General features: G+C 43.8%; 1 long non-coding RNA gene across 2 annotated transcripts; it reads left to right on the top strand.

The window, feature by feature from the left end:
• The first annotated feature begins 196 nt into the window (after positions 1 to 196).
• On the top strand, positions 197 to 7134 carry LOC115340759. 2 transcript variants are annotated; one of them, XR_003923161.1, is made up of 4 exons: positions 197 to 1099; positions 1378 to 2076; positions 2785 to 2897; positions 3018 to 7134. It is a non-coding gene; the product is annotated as an uncharacterized LOC115340759 (long non-coding RNA). The 2 variants fall into 2 exon arrangements; XR_003923160.1 differs by having other exon boundaries at positions 1378 to 2897.
• Positions 7135 to 13102: the final 5968 nt, after the last annotated feature.

Raw genomic sequence — 13102 nt, 5'->3', positions numbered from 1 at the left:
GCCGCCGCCGAAACCACCCCCCTCCCCCCCCCCGCCCGCGGCGGGCCGGGGCGCGAGAGGCGCCGGGCGGGCACGCGGCGAGCGCCGCCGGCGGGCAGGAGGACACCGCGACCGCCGCCCCGGGCCCCGCCGCCCAAAATGGAGGCGGCGCGGCGGCCCCCGCGCTGCCGCCGGGGCCGGGCGCAGGTGCGGGCGGGGCGGGGCGGGGCGGGGCCGGGCCCGGGCCCGGGGGACGCGACCCGCCCGGCGAGGCTGGTGTCGCCGGCGGGCCGCCCTCCCTGGCTGGCACCGTGGGTGCTGGCGGGAGAGGCCGGGGCGGCTCCTGACGGAAGGCTGGGCAGGGGCCACGTAGGGCTCAGCTGAGGGCGTCCCTCGGGATCCGGGTCAGGCGGTCACCCGTACGTCGGTTCGCGGGGCAACTTGCATCTGTGTGTCAGTAACGGCTTCGGCAAAAATAAGACCCGCCCTGCGTCCCTGCAGCTTTGAGCAGGTGGGAGAAGAACCCGGGTCTTCACGGCCAGCCGGGAGCCTCGTGCACCCAGTTAACAACAGCCTAATAACTCGCGGTGGGTCGCTGGGCGCGGACGAGCTGTCAGTAACGCTCACCGGAGGAGGCTAATCGCGCTGCGTACCTGGCGGCCTCGGCTTTTCCTGAATTCCGGGCCTTCAAGACTCCCGTAAGTGAATACGTGACCTGAAGGACTTAGCTGACCCGTATACTTCACCGAGTTTCACTGAAGCACTGGGACATCTTCGGCACATCCCAAAGCGTTTAGTACTTTCGTAACCCCCTCGTGAGGAAGCGCGGCTCAGCTGCGAGTGGAAAAGAGCCGCTCGGAGGTCAGGTGCCGCAGCTAAAGGTCACAAAGCTGTTCCATGGTGGAGCTGAGGAGGAACCCTCATCTGCCGGCCCCGGTCCGCCATGTCAACTTTACCAAACCACACAGGGCTGTTTTTTAAAGAACTCGTTCCAGTGGTCACAATTCTTTCCGGACACTAAAATATGTAGTTATGCAGTTCACTGAGACCCACCAAAAGATATACTTGTTCTGGAAAGTAGTTGTTCATCACAGGGCGCATTCATTTTCTTTTTTAAAAGGTATGTTTGTACAGTTTGGATATTTTTTTTTCCCAAAGCGAAGCTGGGTTTGCTTAGTTTTATAGCAGAGATAACTTAGAAAAGCAGTGAATAGAGGCACACCTGTCATGTCTTCAGAAATAAAATGAGACTGAGGTTCCACAGCATGCGGGGATGGAGTTTGTTTACTCTTTTCATCTGTTGTCACCTTCTCTTTTGCAAATCATTTTAAATGAGGAGGAAGTGAACTGACAAATATATGCAGTCTCATTACAGTGTCTCATCTTTCCTGATAACAGCACTTGTAGGTTATGGATGAAGTCAGTAAAAGCAGGCACATCGATTAGAAAGTCAGAAGACCTCTCACATACATTTGCAACAAACCCTGCGTTGAGGGCTAAAAATGGAGTGGTTTACACGGCTGTTTTCTCAGGTATGTTCTGTATCGCGCCCTGCATCCGTGACTTACCTGTTCGTTTGGGTTCCTATTCCAGAATGCAAGTGCAGGAGGAGGAATCAGAGTGTATTTTAAAAAACAACAACCCCAAAAAACTCCAACCCAAACCAAAAAAAGCTATAGAGAGATAGGAAGAGAGATGTGGGCACAGCTTGGACACAGCACAATAAATGCGAATCATTAACAGGCAAAGAAAGGAGGAAGGGTTAGAGGGGAGGGCAAAGTTTATAGTGATATACGCAGAGGAGCAATCCAGAAAATGGTATTCTTTGGGAAGGCAGACCTTTTAAAACACATTTTTGGAAGGGATTTAAACTAGGAAAAGGACTTGACTAGTTTGGAGGAGTTTAAGTGCAGCCAAAAAGTGTCCAGCAGGGAAAAGGCAAAGAATAAGTCAATACTAGTTCCACATAGAACTATGTATTTTATCTATGTTCTTAGACGTCTCCTGATGGTAATACCTATACAAGAGTGATGTAACTGGCGCATCAGTTAGTGCCACCTCATCTACATTCATCTTCCCAGCTGAGTTTTTGTTTTGGTAGGTAGGGGATGTTTTTAATATTCTTACTGGGAGTAAGAGAACAGATGGACTATTTAAGAGGGGAGGACAGTCGCATAGGACAGGAAAAAGAACTTCAGTCTGACATGCAATTAGCTGGGGGCACTGTCAGCTATTTTAAAAACATATGGAGGGAGGGAGGATTTCCTGCTCATATAGAGGAAGCAACACTTGAAAACAGAAACATAAACTTCATCCTCTCGTATCTACTGGAAAAAAAAAAGAGTGGCACACTGTTTGGGTGAGTGCAAGACTGAACTGTGTAGTCACTGTATACAAAATGAGAAAAAATTGATGGATGAACGTTTTATACAGTGTTTTCACTACCACTGGTGATATTAATGCAGAACGAGAAAACTGATGCCATAGCTCAATGTATTTTTAGTATAGTGCTACATGAAACAGCAGTCCTGTTTTGTCTGGAGAGGCAAAATGTAAAAAAGCTAACATAAAATTTCCTTCTACCTCATTAACATTTCTCTACACTCAGTTTTAATACTTGGATTCTTAACCTTGTACGGCTCCATACGCACATTTCATAGATTACTAGAGTAACAATTCATGTTTTGTTCTCCAAAGATAAAAAGGCAGCACAAAACACATGTCCAGCCCTGAGTTCCCCTTAATTCCACCTGTGAGGCACATCTACCGCATTTCTTTTTTTTTTCCTCCATGTTTTCTTTTCAGCACAGTTCATAGTTGGATGTAGACAAAATCAGGTGTTATCCCTATGACGCAGATAAACCGGAGCAGGAAAGACACCCATCTCCGCCTTGTCTTTTAGAGTGCAAAAAATACTGGTGAGGCAACCCAGCAGTCAGGAGCTGCAAACTGGTTTGGACAGCTGTCCGAAGGCTGCATAGCCCAATGACCTTCCCTGCTAATCCCAAGTATTTCCTTCTCTTTATGTCTTCCTACAGGCTACCTCTTCTCTCCTCTGGTGCTCCCATTTCCTCTCCCTCTCTGATGCACCCTCTATCACCAGGCATCAGCAGCAGGGTTGGATTCCGCTCCTGCAGGGAGAGAATGAGATTATTTCCTCCTCCATCTCCTCTTCCTCTTCCCCCACTGCTGCCAACTCCTGCAGCAGTCGGTGTTTTTTCTTAAAGCTTCAGGTGCAGGAATTATGTGATTACACAGGAATTTCTTCTTCCATTGAGAATAAAATGTCCCTAGCTACTGAAAACTCAGCACAACAGAAGACAAATACAAATAATGATCCACCTTTGGATGTAGGGAAAAGGTTGCTGTGATTTCTGAATGCTTGAACTTGACAATATGGTCCCTGTCCTGGCTCCTCTTACATGCAGCGGCACTCAGTGCCAGGTATAGTTAACAATCTGTAGCCATCCAGCCAGAGCACCCAGCCGTTGCGGTGGGAGGAAAGAATCAGTCTAAATTGCATTTTTGTCTGAGCTACTTGGGGCAGGAATGCCCATGCACAGGGCAGAGGCATGAGAAAAGGAAAATGAAGGTTGTGACAGCTCTGGATCCCTTGTGCCCACAATGCTGTAGAAATACTAGAGCCCCAATAGTCCCTCTTTTTAGTAAAATGACCTGTATAAATAGGAGCTTGTGGAAGTAATATCAATTGATACTCTGATCGTCAGACCTTTTTCATTGCTGTATACTTTGGAGCTATCACTGTTCCTGCCCAGTTGACAGAAATACTGATAACCAGCTGGAGGAATGATTCATAATTATGAAAAGCCCAGAGGTGGTGGGAGGAAAAACATCTCTGCCTTAACTCACATGGAGCAGTCGCCTCTCACCTATATTTACTGAATGGTTTGCTGGATCAAAACAACTGGGGCAGAAATAAGGTCCCAACTTTTTAGTATGGATTCGTTTGGTTTCAGAAGAAGAGTGAGTTTAAGTATAATTTCTACAGAGAATAGTTACAGAATAGATCTCATACTCATGCTAAGTTGTTTACACAACGTTAATGGAAACAGCAGCTCAAAGCACTATATAAAGGTATCACAAGTAAGTAAAATTAAATTGGGGTTGTTTTACAAAATCAAAGGTAGAAGGAAAGAGCAAGAGAAAATTCAGTCTTGGCTTAGGAGTGTCCAGCAATATACGATAAGGTCCTTTCAGTCCAATGCTAGAATGTTTTTACCTCCAAAAAATCTAGACTGGATGGGCAGAGACTAAAAGAAAATGACTGTGAACTAAGTATCTGAGCTACTAAATAAGGACTATTGAAGAGAATATTCAAACATGAGCGTTACTAGCCACCTGCATGCTTGCTCGACATTAACTGGTAAAGAAAACTCAAAAGTTTTAAGTATCTGCAACAGGATAGGGACTTTTTACTGTTAGGAAATGTGCCCAAGTACAGCCCAGGTTAGAAATTACTTGGGCTCATTATGTGATAGATATTGAGTTGTGTATTAATCACACCCATTGCAGTTCCTGCTATCCATATGTCATGGATCATCACTAAAACCTGAAGGATGAGTTGGAGGCTGAGGGTAAGGCATCTGTGGAATTTATCATTTCTCATTACATATCTCTGGATTCGAGAAGAGACATGGGGTTTCCCTCTGCAGATAAACAGGAGGCGGTAGTTCCCAGAAGAGTGAACCAGTCAGCAGCGATAAGACTATATCAACTTTAAAACGCAACAGTCCAAATACTAAAGTGGGATAAAGTGGTCTGCGTACCATGCAGGGAGGTTAAAAATACGCATATCATGTGCTGTTACTGGTGGTTACCAAACGGGGAGATTCTTTTTTATTAACTCTTTCAAAATTAATGCTCTCGTCGTTGTTGTTTGTTGCATTTGCAAGGAGTTTTTGTTCCCAGATATTTATTCTCAGCCCTGTAGTTCTTGTGTAAGTAGTCTTCCCCAAATGTGGTCGTAGCTTTATGCAAAGATTAAGAGTGTTTTCAGGCTGCTTGGCTTGCTAGTTGTTCTTGTCAGTCACCTTCCAGCTTCCCAAACATGCTCATGTTCTTGTGATTTCTGGACACATTGTCCTCCGGCAGCCCCCAGTTTTGCTGAGCTTCCCCTGGCTGGTAGCCATTTTGTCAAGAGTGAAGACTCGCAGTCTTCAAGAGGAAGATTTCCTGCTAACCCCTGGAGAAGCACTTTCCGTTTGTCAAATGTCTTTCATCACCCTCCCAGCTCTGCGAGGGGGTGGTGATCTCCCCCTTGTCATCCAAGAGCAGCAAGAAGGAAAGTGGTCTCTTGAGACTGCACTCCAGCACTGTCTGAGACGCCTCCAAACGTGTGCCTGCATTTTCTGTTTCATTGACAATGTTGTCTCACGCACTTTGGGGATGAGAGAACCACAAGTCAAGGCAGAGGCCTTTCCCACCAGGGCAAAAGGGGCAGGACTCTTAGACAGACAAAACCCTAGCAAACTCTTTCACTGCTTTCAAAGCAAGTGACAACACATTTGAAAAAAAAAAGCATTTGACCCATTTAAAATAAATCCTGTTTACTTTGCTTGCCTGAATAGAGTTGCTAATGTTAGCAGGAGGAAGATGAGCAGAATGTGGCACTACTCGCTTCCCTCTGCATTTGAATTTTCTGTAACACATGCATTTTTCACTTAGAAGTTGACAGACCTTTACAAAAAGAATTTTTTTTTTCCTCATAAAAACCAGAAAACCCATAGATGATGGGCTGGCAGTAGTGACCAGCATGGAATAATTACCCCTATAACACAGTTAAGAGCATACAGAAGGATCTGCAGGATCCATGTCATGCATATACAGGAATGAACGGGCTCTGGACCTGTTCATTTGGTAGCCAGACCACTGCAGTAGTGATGCTGTTGGTACTGAGGGCCTTCAAACAGGTCGTCTGTCAAGATGCTTTTGAGTCCCTAATTATATGCAACCAAGTTTGATCTTCACCTCTAGGAAACTGTGTTCGTGTACCTGCCACTCTTTCTTTCTTGGGGCTGGCTCTTAATTCTAAGATTTGTAGCTTGCAATTTCTTTTTCCAGGTTCAGCCTTTCTGTGGTCCTCAAAAATGGGGAAGGAAATGCCTTTTTAATTTTGTTGCCGTTAAGATCCCTGATCTTGTTTAGGACTTCAGCCACCATTGGCTCAAGAATGTGGGGATATGTCCTGGATCAGACATAACATTGTTGGAAGTGAAACAGTAACTACGGATATCATCTGCTCAGGATACTGTGTCAGTGCTACCCCGTGGCTTTGCTATTGCCAGCCAGGTTTGCAGAAGCAATAGGAAAGTTAGCAAAGCAAAGCAACCAGGGCTCAGTTATTTTTATTACACTCCATTTCCTCGCAGCTGATCAAAATAGTCAATACCTTCCAAATCCGACCAGCTTGACATGCAAGTGAAAGCTGAACACCAAGCAATGCTGGGGCAGTGTCTTCTGGTTAGTATGCGATCCTCTTTGTCATGCCCTGTTTCAGCAGCAAGAACATACGGCCCAGTGTTCATGCTCAAACCAGAAGATCTCAACCAGTTTTAACATCTCCAAAACCCTAAGGCAAGACCCCAAGGAAGATGTTGTGCAGGGCAGTGGGGTCACATACAGCCAGGAAGCCCCTGGGACAGCAGAGGCTGTGGTCGGGGCCCCACTGGGTTGCTGTGGAGCAGGAGGACCAAGCTGCTGAGAGCTGCTGAGCTGAGCTCAGCCTTCAGCCCCGGGCAGTCCTCGGGGGTCCTGACCCTCTCCCAGCCTCGGTGTCCTGCCAGGGCCGTGTCTCTGCTGCTTACCTCCCCACAGAGAGCTCCGAGGCCAGGGGACAGCAAACCACCCAGCCCCTGCAAGCTCAACCATTGCAAGGAGGAGACAGATGGTCTTATTCGAGGAGCTATTACTGGTACCAGTAAGCATACTGCGGTGGCTGCTCCCTGGCTACTTATCCTGTGTCTGCTCATGAAAAAGACCACTGAAACTACTCTTGGGCCATTAACTTTGCCTGGTGCTCCAAGACTGGGATTTGGGTTTTTTTTTGTTAAAGACGGTTTTCCAAAGGGGCAGATAATTGCTGTTCATTCTTGAAATTAAAAAAAAAAAAAAAAAAAATCTTTCTTGCTACATATAATTTTCTTGCATAATTTAGAATTTGTCTTCCCTCTTCTCTACTGCCTTCAAATGTGAAGCAAGGACCCAGCACAGGATCTGGGAAGCTGCTGCAGTCCTACGGCTGAGCTGGATGCCCACATCAGCTCAGGTGCTGCTGGAGCTGAAGGGAGAGATGGCTGCCCAGGTGTTATCCATCACAGTAAAGAAATGCCTAAAGCAGCGTGTACTTAAGTTTACCACCTCCCAGAGAGTCCTTTACTCAGGACATCCCAATATTTTTCTAGTTATGGTGTAGGGCTTTGGACTTAGGTTTACTCTGAGAAGCCAAAGAAATGTTTATCATTTTCTGTAATAGAAGCAGATTTTAAATGAATTATTATAATAATATCTAGGGACTGTGTTTCTGAGATTTTACCACACGTAAACACAATCATAAGCATAATCAATGTCAATGACTTCCATTTAATTCTTGGACAAAGTTTGCTTTTAAATACCACACCAGATTTGACACAGCCAATGATAAATGAAATGCAATTAGTTCTACTATTTGCTTTGATGATATGCTAAATTATTTCTTACAACAGACCATTTATTATCCAAAGCTAATGGTTATACTCTTGCATTTAACAAGTCTAATATATCTTAAACCGTGGCAAACTGATAAGTTTCAAATTGAGATATTAAAGTCCAGAAAAAAGTCATTCCATCTAATAAATCCTTGTCAATGCCCAAGTCATCATTTTCACAAAGAAATCTTAAACTGTAAGAATTTTGTATGAATTTCTCATCATTGCATAAATAAAAAATCTTAATTATGCTGCCTCTTAGTGATTTACAGTCACTTAATGAATATATATTCTTAAGGAAAATGTCTGAATTTAAATGTTCTTATGGCATTTTTAACATAATGCCTCTTCTAATTATTAACAAGACAATTATTACTTTTTTTCCCCCTGAAATCTATCATGAGCTTATCATGGTACTTGCAAATTAGTGAAGAGAGTGTAGTCCCTGAGAATACAAATATTTGATCTTATGAATTGTTAGCCCTTACACTGCAACATTGCTTGCCATGGAGCTTACTCAACTGCTCTGCACTCTGAATTTCCATTATCACCCCTTTCTTTCAGTATATGCCTTCTTCATGTAGACCTATTCCAGCTGAGGAATGTAAATGCCTTACAAAATAAAAAGCTGGAAACAGGTAGCAGCAGAGTACCTGATCCCAGAAATCATGTTTTGGCTGAAAACATAAGTGCCTGGACTTAAGGAAAAATTACCTGCCCAAATTTTACCATTTCTGCAAGGTATTAAAGCTACCTTGTGAATGTCAGGCTTTGATATTTCGATGCCTGTTGAAATTCCATGGTGGCAAAAGCAGGGCACACATAAAATACCAGATCTCCAAGATGCTGGGAAGTCTTTCTGTAGAGTTAACTGCTACAGTGGAAAGTGTATTGAGTTTTGCAATGTGCTACACTACACTGAAAGCCTCAAGTCTTTAAAAAAAAGAAGCAATACAAAATTACCGCAGGGACTTTAAAAATTCAGCTGTAAGATTTATAAAAAATTTCTTCGTATTTTTCACTCATATTCAAATTTCCTCCTATCCTCAAAGGACAGGTCTGCCCCACCTTGATTTGTTTTATTCCAGGTTTCAAACTAATGCAGGCACAGCAAATTCTGGTTGTAATTTAGAGAAAATTCTTTCCTTTCATAACATGAGGGGTTACAGAAGGGGGCATTTAATTTCCCTTTCTATCGTTACCTTAATAACGTCAGGCCAGGCCCTGGGCCACCTACACCGGGGTGCTCAGCCTCAGCCACCCCACACACACTGGCCTGCTCCCTCCCAACCCCCCTGTGCTCTCCCAGTCCTTCCTCCCTTTCCTTCCACCTGCACCTGGCTGCAGCCCCACCAGGCACATCTCTAAGTCATACACTCTTCTGCAATTTCCTTAATGTTTCTTCTTCCCTCTATTTATCTAATTACTCAGGGATTTTTTTGCATCCTAGTACCTTCCCCCATTTTCTGAGCTCCATGTTTTCTTGCTCCTTGTTGTGCAGAGGACTCTTCTTCTCAACAGGACTCTTCTTCTGAACAGTTTAATTCCCCTGAAGATGATAGGAAGAGGTGATCACTAGGGATAAAGGCAAACTTGGAAAACATACCAGTGTTTCATTACGAACACTTAAAAACACCCCAAATACCATATTGTTCTCAGTAAAACCTTAAAAATTAGCAACCATAGATTGTCCCTTCTGCCAAGGACTATGTAGAAATGAGGATGTAAGGGCACCTAAGCATTTTTCCTGAGGAGAAAAACGGACTAGACTTTCAAATCATACTTATTCTGCTGTCCATATAATTTGTTCATAAATCTGTTTACCTTGAATAAAACCAGCAACCGCAACAGGGAGATTTGACATGGGTAATCCCACTTGCAGGACCACAGCTAAGACGCTGCTCTGTTTGGTACCCTTTACTCTAAAGCTCTGTCTCGTTATTGTCTTTGTAAGCTGTCTGGTTTCTAAATTCTGATCAGAAGAATATTCCCATCATCCAGATGACATCCTGTCTCCTGCCAACCTTTTGGCTGGAATAACATTTCCTTGAGGTTCTCCATCTAGATAAAAGAGCCCTCAACAAACTCCGCATGACTGGGCTAGGGCTGCCTGAAACAGCAAGCTCTGCTTCTCTGCCGCCAAACTCCATAGTACGTATTCATCACCCCTGCATTTATCACAGCAAGACTCATAATGATTTTTGACAGATGATACATGACTTCTAAACTTCAGGTTTCCAACAGAAATACCAGAAAGCAGCAGACAGCTGCTTCTTTTTCAGTTTGAGGGAAGGCTACAGATACCGATAGTAGCAGTCTATCCTTGCAGCAAAGGCAATCCATCATACTTGCTATACCTTCCCCTCAGCTCTGGTCGGATACAGCTCTGTGATTTTAGCGCTCCAAAGTCTCTGCATTTCTCCAGGGTAGCACCTGTCTTTTTCTAGGGAGTTATGTTAAAAGTCCCACCTCAGGTCTTGTCTTCAGCTTTTTCTTCCAAGTAAAGAGGATTTATTTAGCAAATAGCGTCTTCTTTTTTTTCGGTGGGAGGGCACGGGATAAAACTCAGATTCTGCTCATCATTTTTTTCTGCAGCAGAGTGGCCGCTTGCACCGAGATTAGGCATCGGCAGGAGTTTAGCAATCATCTGCTCTGTTTAGCTGGACAGAAATGGCTTGGACCAGCCGCAGCACGCACTGCCTCCTCCCTGGTTGGCCTTGGCAGGCTACTGGGGGCAAGGGGTGTTAGGGGATATTGGGGAGAACGTGGGACTGTGGAGAAGGAGGGAGATGGGGATGTGATAAGGTGAGCTGGGATTTCTAGAGTATGAAAAATAAGGCACAAATTGTGGGAAGCAGATGTGGTTACATGGAGCAAATTATCTATTTCTACCACACCTTAGATAAGCTTCTATGGGATGGTGACACCACAAAGCCATGGGGCCCACACACTGTTTCCGTTCGCCAGAGTCCCATATGGGAGATCTAAATCACGCGTTCACATGGCATCCTGAATGACCCAATGAGTGAAGTATAAAATAAAGGTACTAATAAAGTGCTGCAGTGAAATCCCTTAGGACACTGATGAGAAAGCATGCAGCTCTGCTTCCAGCAAGACGGGTGCCGACTTCTGATGGCGGTACCAAGCTGTCACTGCGGCTGCTTGCTTTAGCGTGAAATGCCAGCTGCACGATACCATTAGCATTCCTCATCAGCCGCGGCTTATGTCTCTCTCTGTGCACAATGTTGGAAAACCAGGTCATTCTCTTGGCTCATCCTCCTCTGATAACTCCTCTTTTCTTCCACTGCCGGGAAGCTGATGACGGCATAATTAGTTTTCACTAATGTTCAGCTCTACATGCAACTGCTTTTGGCTCAAGCCAAAAATGAAGTTTTTCACATAGTTTGCATGCCCTAATAGGAGGGAAACTTGAGACAAATTTGAGAGGTACCCATTTTCCTTGTGTTATAATGATTCAGCTGATATTTTTCAAAAGATCACAAAGAATACTAATGACATGTTAAGCTTCCAGTACTCGCAGAACAGAGAATAAATGAGTGAGATTCCAATGAAAATACAATGTTATATACCTACCCGTGCCAGATAACAACTGGTACTGCAAGGCTGTCATAACAAGCAACCCGAAATCATGCCCTTAAGCAGAAAAACTGCCTGAAGTTGTATTTAACTGCTTGGGGTTTGCAGGCAGATCAGAATCCTGATATCCCTGCTGCAGGGGAAAATAAAAAGGAAAAAGTCAACCCAAACACCAGGTCAGAAGTTCAGGTTTTCATAATAAGACAGTGGAAATGGTGGCTTTTAAACCTGGGAGGAACAAATTTTGAGAGGACTGTATGGAGCATGGTACAGAGAGACAAAGCAACAAACTCTACTAAAGGTCAAGTGATTTTGTGCTGCGGGTATAAACATAAATGTCCATGAAGAATTATCTGGATGGTACAGTGGAGCTTGTATATTGGCAGAGTAACTGTACCAGTAATTAAAGCTGCATTAATGTGCTTGAGTGATGCTCTGAAAGTGTCACTGTAATGGCAGTCACAGCATCAACTGAAGCAACTAAGCTGTGACAGGAGGAGCTATGAGCTACAGAGGCTCCTTGTCAGGAATGTGCTTAGAATTTGACATGCTGGAACACTATTAAAAAGAACATAATTTAAATAATAATAATAATAACAACAACAACACACACATACCCCCAATATTAGTATCCACTACAATAATTGCAAAATCAACCAAATTGTATGCGGTATTTCAGGAGATAAAATACGAAGCAGAGAATGCATTAACAGTCATTCACATCCCCTCCTCACCGGGTGGGTGCTTTGGAAAGAAGCAGACCAAATTTCAAGGAACTACCTCATGTATTGTATACCTTGGGAGGCTGGGAAAGATCAGAGGGACCCTGAAATTACAGTTGGAATTAAAGACACTGGAAACATTTAAATTCCTCTTTTGCAATGATTTAGGCTAAGAAGTCCTAAACATGGGGTATATGCTGTCCAAATCTCTGCAAACAAATATGGATTGGTTCATTCAATTAGGTGAAAGTTACAGCTCACTGGGGAAAAAATATCAACCAGAAAAGTTTGCAGATGGAGTTAGTGGGAATACCTGTGCTTCTAAAGAGAGATAAACACTTTCAAAAAAATTCATAATCAAGCATAGGTGATACTAGCTGCCCAAGTTCAGCAGAGTAATTTTACAGAAGCTTCAGATACATTAATTTTACTATTGCCATTATTGAAATAGGATTTGGCCCAAAAGGCCACACAGCAGTTAAACTTGTCATAACAACTCCAGATATAATAGGAGCCCAAGTTCAAGGTATACTTTGGATGTGTGGTGCTAATTGCAGACATAATTGTCTTATTTTTCAGCTTCATCTCTTGCGAGCCATCAGGTTACAAATAGATCCTGAAGAAATAACTCATTTTGATAAGTCCAATGACCTATTACCTGTTTCCTGAAGCAGTTAATTTTATAAAAGCTATTTCAGTGGTATCCACAATCAGTACCAATGTGATAATGAGTATCATCTCAGTCCTCTCTGTTGTATGAAAACATTGCTTTAGTTCACAGTGGGGCAATCATAATTTTGTACATATACGAGACCGATACTGAGGACTTAATGGTTACAGATAATGTGGAAAGAACTAATTCAAAGAACCCCAGGACAGAAATCCTTCTTTGAAGCTTTTCCAGATTTGAACCTTGAAGTTAATTGTGCTTAAAATGTAGCTTGCAGCAAAGAGCATTTTACCACAACTGGGCTTTTCTTATGCTTTACAAAAAGTGAGATCAAGGAACTTCCCTGACACCTTTCAGCCCAGACTCTTGCAGCCTATGTTCTCTGGTGATATTTAGACTATGTTAATATGGGCAGTATAAGTGGTAGTCTT

The sequence above is a fragment of the Aquila chrysaetos genome, chromosome 4 (genome assembly GCF_900496995.4).
Source record: "Aquila chrysaetos chrysaetos chromosome 4, bAquChr1.4, whole genome shotgun sequence".
NCBI classification, from domain to species: domain Eukaryota; kingdom Metazoa; phylum Chordata; class Aves; order Accipitriformes; family Accipitridae; genus Aquila; species Aquila chrysaetos.
This window is presented reverse-complemented; position numbering and strand designations above follow the sequence as displayed.